This window comes from Natator depressus, chromosome 1 (assembly GCF_965152275.1).
Source record: "Natator depressus isolate rNatDep1 chromosome 1, rNatDep2.hap1, whole genome shotgun sequence".
Lineage (NCBI taxonomy): Eukaryota > Metazoa > Chordata > Testudines > Cheloniidae > Natator > Natator depressus.
In genome coordinates this window covers 170,857,461-170,876,830 of record NC_134234.1, presented here as the reverse complement: position 1 = coordinate 170,876,830, position 19,370 = coordinate 170,857,461, and positions in this window count along the sequence as shown.

Sequence of the window (19,370 nt, the reverse complement as noted above, 5' to 3'; positions counted from 1 at the left end):
TCTGTCCATATTTCTTGACGTGTACATTGCAGAAGCTCGTTTCAGCTTTTGGAGTGTCTCAGGGATATAAAATCAGTTTGTTAGATGTTTTAAAGTATAGAACACTAGCCTAAAGCATACCTAAACATTGTAGCATCTATGGACATAGTTGCAATAAAACTAAACATCAAACCAAAACTTATATAAAAGTTAATAAGCTTAGCCCGAAAGGTACTTTCAAGTGTTTGATGAAATTACATTACCAGAAGTAATCTTCACTATCAAACTATTTTCAGTGGAAAAGTAAGGAGGATAGAGAAGTTCCCAAGCACAGGATTTTATAGTCACTCCAGAGTAGAGTATAGTAGCATTGGAATATCTTAAATATTTGGCTTATAAAATTATGGAACTATAGAGAATTAACATGTCACCAGCACCTTACTTTGAGTGAATGTGCACAATGAGAGGGACATAGACTCATTACAGGAAATAGATCAGCCCTTAGGCCGACTTGCTGGTATCCATCCCCGACACTCAAAGAAGAGCAGGTTAGCAATTTTCTGATGAAACTGGGTTTCATCAGAAAATTCGGATGCATTGAAACCAAAGTGTTTTGTGAATAAATAGTTCAATTTCAGAGAACTTCCACCAAAACAAAAGCAGCTTTCCTGCCAGATCAACTGGCTGACTGCTTGGGATCCCAGATCTTCCAGGGTCTGCAGTTCTGGGTCAGTCCTGCTATGCTGACTACCTCAGAGTCCGTGGCGCTAAGGCTTCCCGCCCAGAGGAAGGTGACCGGAAGCCTTGGGAACCTTGGCTCTGGCAGGGACTTTCAGGGTCTAGGCTCCTGGCTCTGCAGCAGGGAACTTGGAAGCCTTGGAATCCCCACCTCAAGGCAGCGTTCCCAAGGCTTCCAGGCTCCCCACTCCACTGGAGCCTGGAAGCCCTGTAAAACTTCCCCTTTCTATGTCAGGGGAGTTCCCTGACTCCCAGGGACTTCCCTGTCTTTCTAGGTTGCCCTCTACTCCAAAGGATTTCCTGAGTTATCCTTGACTCACTGGGCCTATCTTCAATAAGTCCACTGATGGACCTATCCTCCATGTATGTATCTAATTCTTTTTTTGAACCCTGTTATAGTTTTGGCCTTCACAACATCCCTGGCAATCAGTTCCACAGGTTGACTGTGTGTTATGTGAAGAAGTTGGTTTGTTTTAAACCTTCTGCCTATTAATTTCATTGGGAGACCCCTAGTTCTTCTGTTGTGTGAAGTGGTAAATGCACTTCCCTATTCACTTTCTCCACACCATTCATGATTTTATAGAGCTCTGTCATATCCCCCATTAGTCATCTCTTTTCGAGTCTGAACAGTCCCAAACTTTTTAATCTCTCCTCATATGGAAGCTGTTGACCCTTTTTACTCCCCAAAACAGACGCAAAGCACCCTTAGAATGGCTTGCCTATTTCAGTAACTCAGTTGTCTCTTTTGGTAGGTGAAAGGTGTTGGCCCTCCCTGGAGGAATTTCCAGGGTATTACCAGAGGTTCCCCTATGCCCTTCAGGAATCTCTTCAGAACAGACTAACTCTGTTCACCCTTGGGAGAATACGGATACAGCCTTCCGCTCAAATAATTGACACTCAGGCAGTAATCTTTGAAAACAAAATATTCTTGTTTTGAAAACAAAATAATATTGTACTGATATTCCTTAATACAGCGGTTCCCAAACTTGTTGCGCCGCTTGTGCAGGGAAAGCCCCTGCCAGGCCGGGCTGGTTTACCTGCCACGTCCGCAGGTTCAGCCGATCGCGGCTCCCAGTGGCCGCGGTTCACTGCTCCAGGCCAATGGGAGCTGCTGGGAGCAGCGCGGGCCAAGGGACGTACTGGCTGCTGCTTCCAGCAGCTCCCATTGGCCTGGAGCAGCGAACCGCCGCCACTGGGAGCCGCAATCGGCCGAACCTGCGGACGCAGCAGGTAAACAAACGGGCCTGGCCCACCAGGGGCTTTCTCTGCACAAGTGGTGGAACAAGTCTGGGAACCACTGCCTTAATACAATAGAGCTTAAAATTATAAATCAAGAACATAAACACAAATTCTATTAGCATAAACATACATATTAAACTACCCAATAGTGTAGTGTCATACAGTTGGAGGTGGCTTAAGTGATTATGTTCTACATGAAGTGATCAGTCACATGTAGGATGCGGACAGCAAGTTTAATTAAACATAAATGGTATACATAGTAACAACACACACAGAGACATCCAACTTTATTTTCCCAAGCATATACACTCATGAACCTAAATTCTATTTTATTTTTTATACATTGACCATCATGCCTACTTTCCACAGGCTACTCTGTTAAAAAGGGGTTTTCTCTGCAGAAGACGTGAAGGAGAATCACACACCTGAGCCATTCTTTTTGGTGACAAATCTGAGTATGTAAGTGAAAGAAAAAGCTTTTTCATTTGACCTTTTCTCTTCATTTCCTACCTGTACTTCATCAACTTGTATAATGTCTTCTTTACAAAGTTGTAGAGCATCCCCTTTAATGAATCCTCTTCTAAGGGATGTCTCTGTCCAAACTATGTGCTCCTCCACATCTGTTGTCTTTCCCCCAGCCATTAGTTTAACAACTCCTCTATGACATTTTTAATTTGATATGCCAGCAGTCTGATTCTGTTTTGGTTTAGGTGGTTTAGGTGGTTCTTCCTTTACAGGGTCCTCCTTTACAAAGTTTCCCATGTTCCTAATAAACCTAAATTCCTCCTCCAAACACCATCTTCTCATCCACACATTGAGACCCTGCAGTTCCATCTGTCCAAATGGCCCTGGGCATGAATCTGGAAGCATTTCAGAGAATGCTACCATGGAGGTCCCGGACTTTAATCTCTTACTTAGTGACCTTAACTTCTCTTCCAGGTCCTCTCTCTCCTACCTTTCCCTCTGTCATTGGTACCACTGACTTCTCCCCAGCACCTCACATAAGATGTCTTCAGCGCTGTGTAACCTTCACACCCAGCAGGCAGTTCATCATGCAGTTCTCCCGGTCATCAGAAGCCCAGCTATCTCTATTGCTATTAATCAAATACCCCTTTACTACGAAGTGCAAAGCAGCTAGGCGGGAAGGCCAGAATCTGGTTCTGTATATATCTATACACCGTATGCTTATATAGGTCATGGTAATTGCTTGGAAAAATACTGGGGAATAAGGACATGTATTGCAGAAATGGAACACAACAAGGTCATGGATAAAATCCTGGCCCTGTTGAAGTCAATGTCAAAATCACCATTGTTCTTTATGGGTTTGGGAGCTCACCCCGTGTGTTTAAAACTTCCAGACTGAAGTAAATATTTTTGGTTTCATGTTTTGTTTCATGCTGAGTCAGTGCTGTTTGAGTTTTGGGAAGAGGCTAGGTGGAGCAATTTCAGAAGTAGTTGACTCAACCAAAGAGAAATGAAGGCCTGCAGGACAAAGCAGGCCTGGCACCAAGGAGGGAGGGAGACTTGGCTGGAACCCTGGAGGTAAATGACAAATGGGATATGGAAGTGTTTGAAAAAATGGGCTGTTATCAGAACCAATTGAGGTATACTAAAAGTTATTTGGTTGGAAGTCCTTGAAATCAATAGAAGTGGAGGCTACCACAATATAAAATAATTGATTCTCTCTTAAGGCTAAATCCTGCCAGGTACTGAACACTTGAACTCCCAATTAAGTTAGTTAATTTTTAATAATTTATATAAATTGGACAGACTTCAATGGAAGTTGAGGGCACCTTTCAGGATACAGACCTTCATCTTTAATTCAAAAAACATCAGATGAGATCTAATGTAAATCAGATGATATGATTTTATTTGCTAACTTAAATGTAGTCTGGAGACAGAGCTAGCTGGTAAATTGGAGGGTGGGAGTCAGAAACGTGGCTAGTAACAACGGCATTCATTAAGCAAATCACCCCTATACAGCGAAGCACTTTAGCACATTGACTTTAATTGGATGTAAGCGCGTACTTAACTTTAAGCATGTGCTTTAATGCTTTGGTGAATTGGGGCCAACAGGACAGTGTAAGACTAGATTGTCATGGAAAATTAACCACACGCTGTGTTTGGATCAGAACAAGCCTGAGGCTCTTTTATTGATTACAAGCGCTGGGGGGTAACAGCTCTAAGTAGCTGTCCCCCAATGCAAATCACACCCAGCTTTTTAAAGCTTAAAACCACAGACAGATTACATATACTTCCGTATTAATTACCTTTTTTGGAATACATTGCAAAATTAACACTGGTCAAAAGCAAAAACAAGCGTCTCCCCCACTCGGCCCTTCCTTTTATTCACTGTCTGTTCTTTTGCGGTCAGCGACCTTTCTAACACAAATGTTGCAGTTATATATTTCATAAGCTTGACTATTGCAAATTTGTTCTGTCTGGGGACCTTTCCATCCTGCCCCTTCATGCCTTTATGCACAGAAAACCACTGTTCCATTTTGGGGACTTTCCACTGTGACTTCTCCTACCCCTTGACACACATAAGCAAGCAGGATCTCAGTTTACGGCCTGCAGGCAAGCTTGACCAAAGTCAGGGCCTTGACCTGAGTTTTATGTCCTGCCAAGCAAAGAGAGAGATTCTGATACTCCAATTTTGTTTTCAGTTACTCTGGAGTAACTTCATTGACTTAGTCACTGGAATGAACAGAGTTACCTCAGATTTCCACTGGTGTAATAGAGGGGGGAAATGTCCTGGGTTTCTATTACAAAAAATATTATCCTGGCCTGCATGTCAGTACATTTGAGCTAAAGGGAACCATTAGGTGTACCTAGGTTAAATCTAAAACTTTTTTACTGGGTTTTTTTTCCCCTGCAAATTAAAATAAAACTACTTTGCAATTACTTTGATTTTCTGTGGGGATCTTGTTTTTCAATAAATCTGTAACATATTTATGGAACTTCACTGGGCCATCTGTGAATGTATTTAACACTGTAAAATTTACAACAAGATATAAGTCTCCTAAAGCATTTTGTTTGTTTGTTTGTTTGTTTGTTTATGTGTGTGTAAATAAACAACTTAACCAAGTCTTTTAATACTTTTAAAAGAGGAACACTTTCCCTTGCATTTGATCTCTGCACCTCCATCATTTCAAAATGTAGTGTTTTATTGAATCCATATCCAACTGTAACTGTTTTGGGATTACTCTCTGAATAGAATTTTTGATAAATGGACATTTTAGTGCTTCTGCAACCTTATTTATCACTGAAATAGGAGGATTTAGATGTTTCCAAATATCTAGACAGTAACGAATTCTCTCAGGTCACTTCAGTTTCTAAGTTGAGAGGTGCATTTAGTATTTGACTTACTGACAGCAAAGTGATTGAAACAAAAGGACTGATCAAACATACAATCTTTAGAAATTTTACTGGTTGATTCAAAATAGTGCTCACCTCTTGAAGTCTGTGAAGCTCATCTCTTAACCTCTTTGTCAGGGAGAATGAAGACTTTGTAGAACATAAAACTTCTAGAAAACCCTCTTTTTTCTGACATCCTATAGTTTTCTTACATCTTTGTCATGGAGTCCAAAAATCCAAGGTCTTGATTGTGATATCTCTCCACTGCTTCTTAATCTTCAGTATAGAAGATCATAGCAAAACTATTCTATGGGGATTAGGACAGTCTACAGGCTCTCAAACAACTTCATCTATGTTACACAATGGAGAGAAGTTTGCCTACACTGACATAAATCAGGAATTGGATTCGACCAGACAATTGTACAAGCAACCGAGCAGCTTTGAAGGCTACTGTAATCCACAACTTTTTTTACTGAGGTAAAAAATGTAAGTGTCTCTGACAGACATTCTTTATCCAAACACAGTGATGTACTCTTTGCCAGTGGATCAGTGGTATCAGCCACCTCATCAAACATTGGGCAGGCCTGAGGACTCAAGACATTTCTCTCATTTTAAATTTGTTTCTTTTGAGTGAGATTATTTTTCTGCTAACCAAGAATATACTGAAAACAAAATTATCTGCATTTGGTGAGCAAGCATCCAATTTCATTCCTCAGTATGTCCTCCTATAGCTTTGTTATGGAGTCTAGGAGAGAATTCTAAATGCATTGATTAGCATAACAATGTTACAGAGACCTTTCCCTTCCATTATTCAGAGATTGATTTCCAAATATCCTCCAAGTTCTTTCCTGGATCACAGACCAGTTTCCTTTAATAGTTCACTGGCTTCTCTCTCTGTCTCTCTTTCTCTAGTAACATATGATTAGGAAAGTCTCAATCTTTCCCCCATGCAAATTCTTTGTGATGATAAAGCGTATATTTGATGAATAGTTTGGGTGAATTAATTCAATCATTGATAGTTATTTCTGAGTTTACCTTATTTATGAATATCAGATTTGTGCCACTTTTTTCACTCTTGTAGTGGTCTTTTCTCCTCTGAACATTAATCCAAGAGTTTTTAAATGATTTTTTCATCCACCTTTGTAGCTTGTTTCTCCCTCCCTGCCCCCCAAGAAATTGCTTTGGCTCAGCTTAAATCAAAGAAATTCTGCATCTGACACTCTGAATTTGCCTTTTAGCTTTCCTGAGGTCTCCATGCTGCAGATTTGTAGGGGGAGGGGGACAGGCAGGGAAGGAAAGAGAGTGGAGGAAAGGTTGCTGTTCTTCATCACAGTGGTGTCTGCTATCAACTCAAATTTCTGTGCAGAAATCTGGCTCTTACTTTCTCCCAGGTCCCCTATATGGTTCCTATGAAGCAGCTACAGGGACCCACCAATGGCAATAAAGCTCCAATGAGAGCTCCACTGCCAGGGGGGGCGGGGGGGGGGTGGACTAGTAGAGTTAGAAGCTGTCCCTATAGGACTGCCTCTTTCTGAGTAATTGAGAGCATTTTTTTAACCTCTGCCTTCGTTTTAGTTATAATTATTGCAAACTATGTTGTTAGGTTCTCTATTTTTTTCCAAACACTCCAATAGTTTTTGGAGGAGAAAAAGTCCCTGAAGTGATGATAGTAGACCAGATCTACTAGTTCTTTTATATGTGGAGAAGTTTTGAATTTTAGCAGAATTATTTTCTAACAAGTTCACACTTGCAACAGGAAGCCCAATGGAAAGATAAAGTGAGATCTAATGAAATACTGTAGCACACTGACACTTTGCGTGTGACCTGCCAGCTACTGTAATATTAATTTCTCCCTTCAGAAACTGTAGTATTTCTCTTGGGCCATGTTTACAGCTTGATTTCTGAGTCATGCAAAATTTTATATTTGTGTGAGCCCCAGAACCAAACTAAGCCTGACTGAACCTTAAATAGCCATATGGAAAAAGGAACCTTCTATGTGTCGATCTGTCCCAAACACACTGGAAGGGTGATTATCCCCCTCCATGTCAGTGTCTAGAAATTGCTCTGTGGGGGAGGGCAGGCAGTGGAGGTGGGATGCATGTTGGAACAGATGTGAGGATCTGTCTGTGTTTGAATTCCATTTTTGTTTTGTGAATGCCTGTTGTACAACTTCTGGTTTGAATGTAACCTTTATTGTGGCCTGGAACATTCAGTCTGATAGCAGGAACTTAGTTTCCCCACTAAGAGTCATGCCTAAGAAACTGTGACTGTCAGGAGCTATCAACATTAGGTGTCTCTCTTTTCTCCAGGGGAACAATGGGCTGCTACTTGCAAGGCCATTGACTTTAAATAACTCTCTGCCCAGAAGCCAGTGCAGCAGGGTTGGAGCCTGGAAATTATTAGTGGGAGAGCAAGGGCAAAACTGGTATCAGAGGAGTTTTAAAAGGAAAGTGCTCTCTAAGCGAAGAAAGCTGTTTCACCACCAGAACCAGAATACCTATCTGGAGAGAGTAGAGGCATGAGGGACTTTACTTCCCCTAAGGACTTCTGTTCAAGCCAGAATGGACAATGGGGGGGTGATATCAGACAGAAGGGAGATGTGTTCAGAAGGTTGTTGCTTTCCATAGATCTGTAACCCAGACTAAATCTGAAAATAGAAGAAGGAAGGAGAAGACAGGTCCCCACCACGACCACCTATTTTGTTAAGTTCAAATGATTGTCTTCTTAGATGGTATTTCTTCTCAGATTGTATGTGCTACTTCCTATATTGTTCAAATTTCCTTTCTAATCATTCCACTTAATCTTCTCCTAAAACTCCCTAAGTACTGTGAGACTGTTCCTCTCCCATTTAGTGCTACATTCAATCAGAGTCACATAAAAGTTTATGAGGGCAGAAGTCAATCTTTTATCATTCTTCCTATTGTGTGATTGTTCTGAGCTTCATTGATTTTCCCCCTCCACTGTAATCTGTATTATTTTGTACTTTACACCCTCAAAAAGAAAAAAACCACATTATTTTAATGCTTTTAAATGTTATTTACAATAAACCTAGTGTGATACTTTGGGCTGTCACTAGAGAATACTGCAAAATTTGCTGCCTTTCAATTTCATTGACTGTGCCCTCATTCTTTTATTAATAAAAACCATAAATAGAAGCTGATCTACTTTCTCCATAGCATTTATTATTTTGTATAGCTTTAGCATGTTTCATCTTATTATTCTTTCCTTTAAACAAAATAGATCCATTCTTTTCATTCTTTCCTCATGCATATGTATCTCCATGCCTCTAAATAGTATAGTTGTCCGTCCCTGTACCCCGTCCATTTTTGCTATAAATTCTTCGATAGGTTGACAAGTAATAAAGAAAGTATTCCAGGTGAAGGTGGTCCTTGACTTATATAATGGCTTTATAATACTTCTAGTAGAGATGGTAAAAAAGAAAAACACTTTTAAACAAAATATTGTGAACCAAAAATCTTTGAAATCAAAAAGAAAAGGAGTACTTGTGGCACCTTAGAGACAAGTACTCCTTTTCTTTTTGTGGATACAGACTAACGTGGCTGCTACTCTGAAACCTTTGAAATCAAATTGTCTTCTTCTTGATATGAATTGGATCAAAATTTTCATTTAAATTTGGTTGTCAAAAATAAATAAAAAGTTCAAAACACTGTCTTTTTTGTTTCCTGTCCCCACCCCCATCTCCAATTTTTTCTTCTTTCCTTTTGGGCCACTTAATACAATAGAATTAGTGATGTCTAAGGGTGTTGTGGTTTAGGTTTGCATTTTTTTGTGTCAGTGGGGGCAGGGAGGGGAGAGACTCCACTTTTTCCTTTTGCCACTCTGTGACTTTTCCAAAGTTTCCATAATAGCCTGGTGTGAGGAACTTTGTCAAAGCCTTTTGGATGGTGCAAACACATTATATAAGCCAGTTCTCATTTATTTACTACTTGGTTACCAAATGCAGAGAGTTCTAGTAGATTGAAGAGACACCGTTCCTTTGTGTATCTGTGTGTGTGCGTGTATGTGTGTGCGCGCACGTGCAACATTTATGGAATTTGTACCAAATTTTTATTTTTCATTTTCACTGCATAAAGATTAATTTTGGTCCAGGCAACATTATGCCTGTGGGCATTACAAGGCTGAACTTGAAGGAGAGCCATCTGGGCACGTCCCACTCTTTCGGCTATGTTCTATTTTCATATGTGGTCTTTCTGGAATCTTTAGCAACCTTGTTGGGTCATGGAGGTATCCCACAGCATCTATTCAGCAAGTCATCCATTTGGAAGTCAGGTACATCAGAACTTCCAATAACTATTTCAGTCACAATGATATTTTAGGTTGAATGTATTGCTTATAAATTTATACCATATTCCTTTTGAGCACCTATTCACTTTCGCTGGATTTCTTAGCCAGTATTGTTCTGTTTGCCAGTAGCATGTCTTGGAAAGAAATTTTACTGCTCTTCTCTGCTAAGCACCTGTCCACTGTTGTTTTGACAGATGCTGTGAGTGGGTTGTTATCATGCATACTAATTGCCAGTTCTTTTCTATAAGCAATTTGTAGTGGTATTGCAAAGGTTCAAAGAGACATTTATACACTAAACAAAGTCACCGTCTGTATAAGACATTTGTAGCAAAATAAAAGTTGCCCTATAGACCAGATTGTTAAAGGTATTTAGGCACTCAATGGGATTTCAAAAGTACCTAAGTGCCTAATATACATGCACATCAATGGCAGTTAGGGACCTAGATACTTCTGAAAAACCCATTCAAAATACCTTGAAAAATCTGGCCCAAAGACACTTGGAGTGAAATCCTGGCCCTCATGAATATCTACAGACACCTCCAGATTAAATTAAGAGAAGTTTGTGAAGGTAGTAATAGCCCAGTTCATCTTTGGGGCTCTGCTAATCCTACAGCAAGGCTTCCCTCAGTTTCTATTGAAAAAGAGTCAGTTTCTGGTCCTTTTCCTTCTTAAAATAACCTTGGAGATATAAACAGATTATTGCTTTGGAAAGTTTGTCTCTGATTTTTCCACAACATTCCATTTTTTATGGTCTCAAACAAACCCCAGGCCTTTCTGGCTAGTGAAACCCATAGCCAAGGTTCCTTGGATTTTTGGGGAAGAACCCAGACTACACTGTTTCTTTGGGGTTTGAGCCAAGGCACCATGAAGTTAATGTAAAAGCTTCCAATGGGCTTTGAATCAGGGTCCCAAAGAGCAGCCTGTGTGGCTGGAGCATATGTAGCGTGGTCCAGTGGGCTAACCATGGGTGTGAAGGAAAGGATATTCTGTGTTCTAATTCCTCTGTTCACAAGAGGGGTAGGGGAAGCTCAGGCAATATTCTGTATAACTATACACTCCCCTTCTTCCTGCACCTCAGCTTAATGGTTTGCTGAACCACAAAGTCTTTTCAGGACTTTTTCAAAAAGCCTTACACAGAGTTAAAACTCAGTGCTATTCATGTAAAACCCTGATAAAATGGATGGTAATAATTCCCAATCAGTATCAAAGAGAGGGCATCATACATGGTCTTAGTAAAACAAAAAAAATGAATTTAAATAGTATAAAATATTGTAAATGTTTGGAATACTATGAATCTCATTGAAACAAAAGCTATTAGACAGTAAATTTACAGGTGTTCCTTTTACAGACTTTCCCCCTTTTTTTTCTGAGACAAATATTCAGACACAAGGTTTCAACATAACATTTTCCATACTTTAGCATTCACATCAAAATTCAATCTTTTCTGATCCCCTCTGAGATGATTTCTCAGGTTTTGTAGTGTAACCGTAATATACAGTGTAGACTCTTCAGAGCTTGGGAAATGGCAGCATCTCAGTCCTTTCAGATCCCTGTTCAGATAGCATCATTCCAGACTCTGGCATTAATAGCTGGCTGACCTCAGTTTCTGGTGAAATAGAAGTCTGTAGCCTGTATCCAAAGTGTTACAGGGACTCAGATCAGCAAGTAAAATATCAATTCCCTGGGTCTCTGGGAGGCTGTCACCCAAGAAGGCACCATCTTCTCCCATAAGCTTAGCTAAATCAGGCAAGAATTCACAAACCTTCACCTCACAAAGTGCTTCCCCATTCTCTCTCTTCAACTGATTGCAGTGTCCCAGTTCAGCACAGTTAGCTGATATCTAAATGGAAGTTCTGCAGGCTCTGTGGCTTCTAGGGGAACAAACGCTTTCCTGCTAGCTCTCCTTCTTGGTCCACAAAACACACCGAAGTTGACCAAACATTATTCTAACAGAGGACTTCCCTAGTAAATAAAGCTGGAATAGCGCTGACCTGTACCCAAAGTGGTACAGAGACTGGGACCCAGATCTCACAGCAGACACATCTCCTGGTCATATGTCAATCAGCCACTGAATCCACAGAGCTTTCCTTAAAGCCTGTATTTGTAGCCTCCCCTCACCCCGCACAGAAACTCTGGCTCAGCTCTCAGACAATGACTAGGGTATCATCTGCCACGTGGGTTGCCCACAATGAATGGCTACTGAGCACTTTTAGTAACTGCCACACCCTGTTCTGGATGTTTCTGGACCCTTCTAAATTAGTTTCCTTGCCCTGCTCTCAGAAGGTGTGCAGAGACACAGAGTATCCAACTATGATAGATATTTCCTCCTCCACTGCTTCTCTCCCCCTCCCATGGAGAAACAAAGTCAAATGTTGCAGCATAAAGTATGTCAGTTATACGTGGACTTGGCCATGTCATGTGTGCCCCAATCCAGAAAATCACTTAAGCATCAGCTGAATTTAAAGCACAAATAGTCCCATTGGCTTCAGTGTGACAGCTCAAGTCCTTAATGTTAAACATATGCTTAAGTGCTTTGCTGGATCAAGGACTTGATCTTTCTGTCTCAATTTACTAAATGGGGAGGATAATATCTAGACCACAATGTTGTTGTGATTATTAATTATTCTTTGTGGAGCACTTTTTCTGTGCTCACTATTGAGACAGACAAGAAGGATTTTTGGAGGTGGGAGCAAGAGGGACAGAGATATTACAATCAGGGATAAAATGGATAAAACATGAGAAGAGACCAGTGGGAAAACATAAGAGAAAGCTAGCAGCTGGAAAACTGAGGATGGAGTTTTACATGGAGGAGAAACAACTTGCCAAAGAAAAAGGAAAAGTGAAGGGAGAGAGAGGGAAAGAGAAAGAGAAATGAAAAAGATAAAGTGCTATACAAAAATAAGAGAGAGAAATTGGTTCAAAATGGACAGAATGGGTCTGAGATTGAAAGCGGGGGAAAGAAGCAGAAGAAATGGAAGAATACAATAAGCAACAAAACAAGAGAAATGTCAGACTGGTTAATTTTGTTCAATTTATTAATGCCTCTTTACTGTATCATACTAACCTGGATATGTTCTATATTTTTGTAAGTTTGGGGCCAAGAGATGGAATTTGAAGTACACATGTTGTGCTAATATTGCTGGTTCTTTGGATCCAAAATTAAATAACTTGAAGGGAAAAAAAGGCAGAAAATAACCTAAAATTCACTAGAATGTTCTCAGACCCCTCTCATGGATGGAGGCCTAGCAGCTGCCAGACACTTGGCTCTAGATTCACAAAGGAGATGTAGGCTTAGCACTGCAGTGCCTAACTTAGACTCCCGGCTACCCAGTGGAATCCACAGCCCCAAGTTAGGCACCAGGCGCCTTATCAAATCTGTTGGCAGAGTCAGACTGCTGAGAATGGGAAGCTAACCAATAAGAAATGCCAATGAGAGAGGTGCAGCCTTGGGCCAAACCTTTAGAGGGACTTGATGCCTAAGCATAACTTGGAGCAGGGAGTATATCCCTGCTTCAGATTCAAAGCCATGAACCCTCTCCTTGTGTAAGGTACCTAAGCTAGCTCAGCCCTTTCTCCATCATCCAACAGAGAGGGAAATTGAAGTGGGTCTTCCACATACTGGGTGAGCTCCCAAACCACTGGGCTGAAGTTTATAAGGGAGAGCCCACTCCTATTCTTCTGCTTTGTGCACAGTAGGCATTCTCTGAGAACACCTGCTGGACTGAGCCTGAAGGTGAGGCAGGCAGGGCTACCTGTATCTTCTGGTATGAGGCTCCCACTGGGGCTTTGCCATGAGACTGGTGCCCAGATATTTACACTGAGGCATTATACACATGCCCAGTGGCAGAAACTTAGGCTCCCAGGGCACTTCTGCAGTGAAAATTTAGGCACCGTAGGATTTTTAGGTACCTCCAGAGGTAGGCAGCAGACAGATGAACAGGGATTTTGAGGAGCTCTGTGGTGACTAAGAACTTTGTGCTTGAAGTGAGAGTTGGGCACCCAAGTCCTTTTGGAGATGTGGGCTTAAATTCTCTCCTTCTGCAATGTATACAAGCATCTGCTTTAGAAATTATGGCTTTCCAAGTATGGGATTAAACAAAAAAATGTATTGAGACTGCAAATGTTATTAATAATTATGATGAAATTTAACTTCTGAAGCCTATATTATAAATTAATGTATTGACATTTTGGAGTATTTGTTATTACTGTTTATCTGAGGTCCTAATTTATGGAGTTATCACACAATAGTTGGCACTCTGACAACTGGAGTACTAAATGCTGAATTTATATTAGTCCTTACCAGGCAAAACTTGTGCCAGAATCACATCACAAAATATATATGCCAACTTGGAACAAGTAAAATTATAGCTTTGTTGTATTTTGTCAAAAGCTAAATTACCAATCCATTTATCTTAACAAAAATGTGACTATAAATCACATTCACTCATAAATGTGTGATTCTAAGTGTTTTTTTTACAAATGTATAGATTCACCTTAGTCACATTTAGTATGGAGTGGATAATTAAAAATAAATGCATGTCTTCTAGTGGTGGTAATAATAATTATATCTTGTCCTTAAATAACATCTTTCTGGAAAAGAATCAGTGTGTTTCACAAATGCATATAATTTCACAGGGGAGTATACAATTAGCGTATTGTATTTAGCCATACCCTGTTATCTACCATGCATATTTCTATATGCATGTATGTATACTACACTAAATTTAGCACAAGTGAAGAAGAGTACCTGAACCAATTCTGATCTTGTACCATTGATGTAAATTTGAGTAATTTCCCTGAGCTGAAGGAGTTGTTTCAGGTTTACGCTGATGTAATTGAGTGTAGAATTGTTTTACCAACCTACCAACTGAAATTACAGGGTGAGTGTAGGCAGGTAAAATGTACTTACCTAAACTGAATTTTAGACACGATGGGGTAATGGTGCAAAAAGTGCAATCGGCTATTAATTATCACAGGTAGTTGGAACTGCAGTTCTTGGGTGAAATCTTGCCTCTGCTGAAATCAATGAGAATTTTGCCATTTACTTCAAAGGGACCAGTATGTCAACCTTTGTTTTTGCCAAAAGATGGCACTTCCAACAGCACAATGCTTTAAACAGCATGCTGGCACACTAGGACAACACCAACTCAAGAGGAAGGCTGTCACTCTCTGATTCACCAGAACCATTTATTACAGCACCTTCAGTTCTGTTCAGAAGAGCAGTGCTTCGATATATTCCAGGAAAGAAAGAATTGTGTTCTCCTAGTTGGCATACAAGACACTTTCTTTGTTTCTGTCACTCACAGATTAACTATTATATGCCAGTTCATTTCAAAGTCCTTATACTTCCAATCCCTTTGTTGTGCAATGGTGATTTGAAATCACCTCATGTTTTAAAATCCTTTGAGAGGAAACAGCTGTGAAGATACCAGTCTGGCCTTTTGTGAAGTTCAAACAATTCCAGCAGAATGCTTTAAATCCTGTGAAAACTTTTTAATCAAAAAGAGTGCTTGAGTAGGAGAAGATAGGATTAGAAGTAAGATCCCACAGAAACTGCTGAAACACACAATTACCATCCTGTAAAAGCAACAGAACAAGGATCTGGAATTTAAAGAGTAAAAAGCAATGAAACAGGAGTCTTGTGAAAACTTCAGCTAGAAGAGTTCAAATTGCCCTGCCAGAATAGCTGCTGTTGATTGTAATTACATAGAATTGAGACTACCACTATAGAGTACTTTCTGTTACTACTGAACAACCTTCTCAGATGGTAAAAATGCTAAAACAACTGTTTGGTTCAGATCAGGAACTAATGGTCAATATACTATTAAGGTAATATTTATAACCAAACTAAAAACAAAGTTTTTGCCTTGCACAGTGTGTAAGATTTTGGTGGCTGAAAGAACCATTTCCATGATTGAGCAAACCACTATAATTTTGCAACCTGTGTTTGAATGGCAGAAAACTACACTTAGGTGATGCTTACCAAGTACAGGCAATCTTGTTTAATGATCTGAAAAAGAACTTTATTTTTTTTAAAAAATCACATTTCAAGAGGTGTGACGTTACAATAGTTTAGCTTTCAGAATGAAATCTTTATTTTGAAAGCCTTCTTACATACAATGAGGATCTCATTCCCTTGCACTCTAATGAGCAGCAAATCACAATTTCTGGGTTAAATAATGTGAAATGCAGATTGGGCCCCTGGCTCTGAATACAGAGAGGAACTTCTGAGCAAGGATCTTCCTCCCCACCTCTGGCCCTTCTAGGCAGAAAAAAGGGCCGAAACACTTCAGAAACACTGGGTACTGCTCCCATTATGTCCCAGGTACTGCTCTAATTAGAAAGACCAATTGGCCGTTGGTTCTCCTGGGATATGTGCGGTTTAAGAGCTGCACTCACATGGAGGGCAACCTTCCCATAGGCTTTCTTCCCTCAAGTCCTCTAGTGAGCCAGCCCCAAATTAAATTAGATTGTACACTCTTCGAACCAGGCACAGTATCTTGCTATGTGTATCAACACAATGCCGAAAACAATGTGGCCCTGATGTTGATTGTGGCCTCTGAGCACTGCCATAGTACAGATAATAATATATAATAATTCATTAGTTTTGTCTCATTTTTGTAATTGACTTTTAGGGCTGCAAGTAGGTAAATGGCTACATCCTTTAAGACAATTTACTGCTTCAACAAAACAAGTGGAATCTGTACAAAATAGACCAACATGCGCTGCTAGGAAATGGGAAAGTGTCCAGAATTCCCTAGGATTTACCTAGCATAAACCACAGGAATGTGTTGGTCCCAGAGTGGGCCAAGGGTAGTACACTTGCTTCATTTTACTATTTTTTTAATAAAAATGGATATAAATGTCTATTTTATTTCATTGAGAAGACAAAAACTATACAAGGAGTTGTATGTAATATTTAAGCTGCCTCACATAATTCTTTATGAAATTTGCAAGGTTCCTGCTACTTAACGCAATTATAAAACTATGCCATATGCTTCCTGCATATGGCAAGTAATCTGGAAAATTAACAATGTGCTTCTTGCAACTTGTGCAGAAAGTGCTTCCTTGGGATCTGGGCTAAAGGTTACCACTGGAAAAGACACCAATTTATTACAAAACAGTAATAGTGTGGTGTGCTTGGACTATTTTAGGGAAAACGGACACATTCTCATGTGATGGAACCCAGTTATTCATTAACAAAACAGAAGGGGCTGATCCTACAAGCTGCTCCTTGCAGGTAGACTCCATTGATTTCAATGGGGCTCCACATGGCCCCAAATAATTCCACCCAGGTGGAGCAGTGTGCAGGGTCAGAGCTTAAATAGATAATGTAGGATAGTCACGAAGTGGTATAGACAGTCACATTAGCCCTAAACTCTACAATGATAAGTACTTTAGATATGTCTGAGAGAGATCACATTCTCTCAGTTTTTATGTACTTATTTTCTATTTTTGTCTTCTACAAAAAGAACCAGTGGAGGAAATGTGGGAGTTAAGCGAGGGTGTATTGAAGAAATTAAGGGTTCATTTCTCTGCCAACTTTGTTTCTGCTTGGGGTAGCTGAGAGTACCCAGCTCCCAGATTCTTTCACCGCAGGTTACAGTAACATGGAGCTGTGGTCATACACCTCATTGATTCTGATTCCTGACATGCCCAATGAGAAGATTATATGGGATGGTAGCAGAGAAATTGGCTATCCCAGCTCTGTGCATGCCAGAGATTCTCCCATGCTCAGCAGAGAGGCAACTCCAGATTTCATCCTGTTTGCATGACCAGGGCAACACAGATGGGAAAGAGAATCTGGCACAAAAACAAACTCTGGGAGCATCACTTGTTGCTCTATCAGAGATCTGTTTTGTATGTCAAAGATTTTGCAGATACTCTTCAACCAGAATTCCCCAATGATCTCAGTGTGTGGGTCTGCACATGGCGAAATTGCAGGATCAGACTCTAAATGCATGAGTAGCACAATTTCACATGTCATTTAGATATGCTTCCTTAAGTAGCTTATACACCTTTCCATCAGTAAATTATAAAATGTGTAATTATCACCATGAAACCCAACATACTCATGACTATCTTGCAGGGATACACCAAAAATAGGAAAAGTAAAGGCAGCTCCTTTTTTCTTTTAAAAATAAAAATTAATTCAGCATTTATTTTTAAAGATGTAGCTTTACTTTTTTATGCACTATTTTTTAGAAAAAGGTGAAAGTGGAAGTCAGGGAAAGTCAGTGTTTCACTGATTGTTCTTCTGTGACTCAGTTCTTTCTCTCACTCTATTCCCTTTGTTGTTCAAAGTCTGAGACACTTGCTTTTAAAAAGTAACTAAACTTTCCATACTGCTTGTATCTCACAGTTACTTCGAAGTGCAGATCTCCTTACAGACTTTGCCCAGGTTTTCCCCTCCCTCTTTAAAGCACTAACAGTGCCCATAAATATATGAACAATGGGTGAAGGAAAACTTGTTGATGTTTAATGTATCACAAAGGGGATGGAAAATATTTGTGTGTCCCCCTGCAAGTGACTGTCCATTGTAAGTAGGATTCAATTTGCATGTTTCCACGCAAATGGAATTTTGCCTGTTTCAACCAAAGACATTAAATTCTATTTGATAATGTCTGAGAAACATCTTTTTTGTCACCTGTAACTGACTATCCATTTTATCAATGTCTTTGTAAGGAGAGCATTTTGTAGCTCCTCTGGACACAGGCAAAATTCTACCTTCACACAATGGAACAACTATTGATTTCAAAGGTGATTTTTAATTCTAGGGCATAGGATTTGAAATGAAACAAGCAAGGATGGCACAAAACAGGCTTGAGAAAATGTGGGCACTTCTGAACAACTTTGTGTGTGAAAGCCACACTGGATATCCTGCCCATCCTGGTCATGACTAAAGAGGTAGTCTGACCCAGCAGTTGGAGCAGGAGTCAGGCTGGGTCTGGATAACAGGAGACTGGAATCTGACACAGGTTAGAGGGCAGACCAAGAGTTAGGTGTCAGGAGGCAGCCCGGGTCAGGATACCAGGAGGCAGCAAGAGCCGGTAGTGTAGGGAAGGCAGTCATAAGTAGGGGAAAAAACAGTTGCACCAACAACTTCCTATTCTCTGTTTGGTTCCTTGCTTCTATTTACACCAATATGGACACCCCCCACCCCAGCTTTCACTGATCAGATTCCAGGAATGGAGTCTTCTTCCAGAGTTGAGCTTTGAGTTCTAGCAACTGTTACTAGGTCACTGGGTTGTAGGTCAGATCATATTGGCTCTTAAGAGCAATATTATCTGGAGTCCTTGCCCATGGACTCTGATAGGAGGTCTGTCAGCCATGCTAGTGTTGTTGCCTTTTTTAACATTATCTCTGTGATTTCTTGAAATCTCGGTAGAAAGATAGAAACACTGAGGTCCTTCCAATTTTCTAAAATATACAGATGCAATTGCATGCAAAAATATATATATTGTAAGACACAAACAGGAATGTAGTAAGCAGGCTGCTCCTGCAGTGTTCCCCCAAAGGTGTGAGGGAGAATGAAATGATTTCTCATCCCAGGTATGCCACAAAAGAGAAAGCAGAGAACAGATTATCCCTGGTTTAAAAAAAGATGTAATTCATCATCTCTATAACCTCCCACGCCTACCCCATCAAAACCATTAAACCAAAAACAAACAAAATTAACAGTGAAGGTAATTAACCTCTGCAAAAACTTACAAAGGATTGTGGTGGATTCGCTATCATTGGCAAGTTTTAAA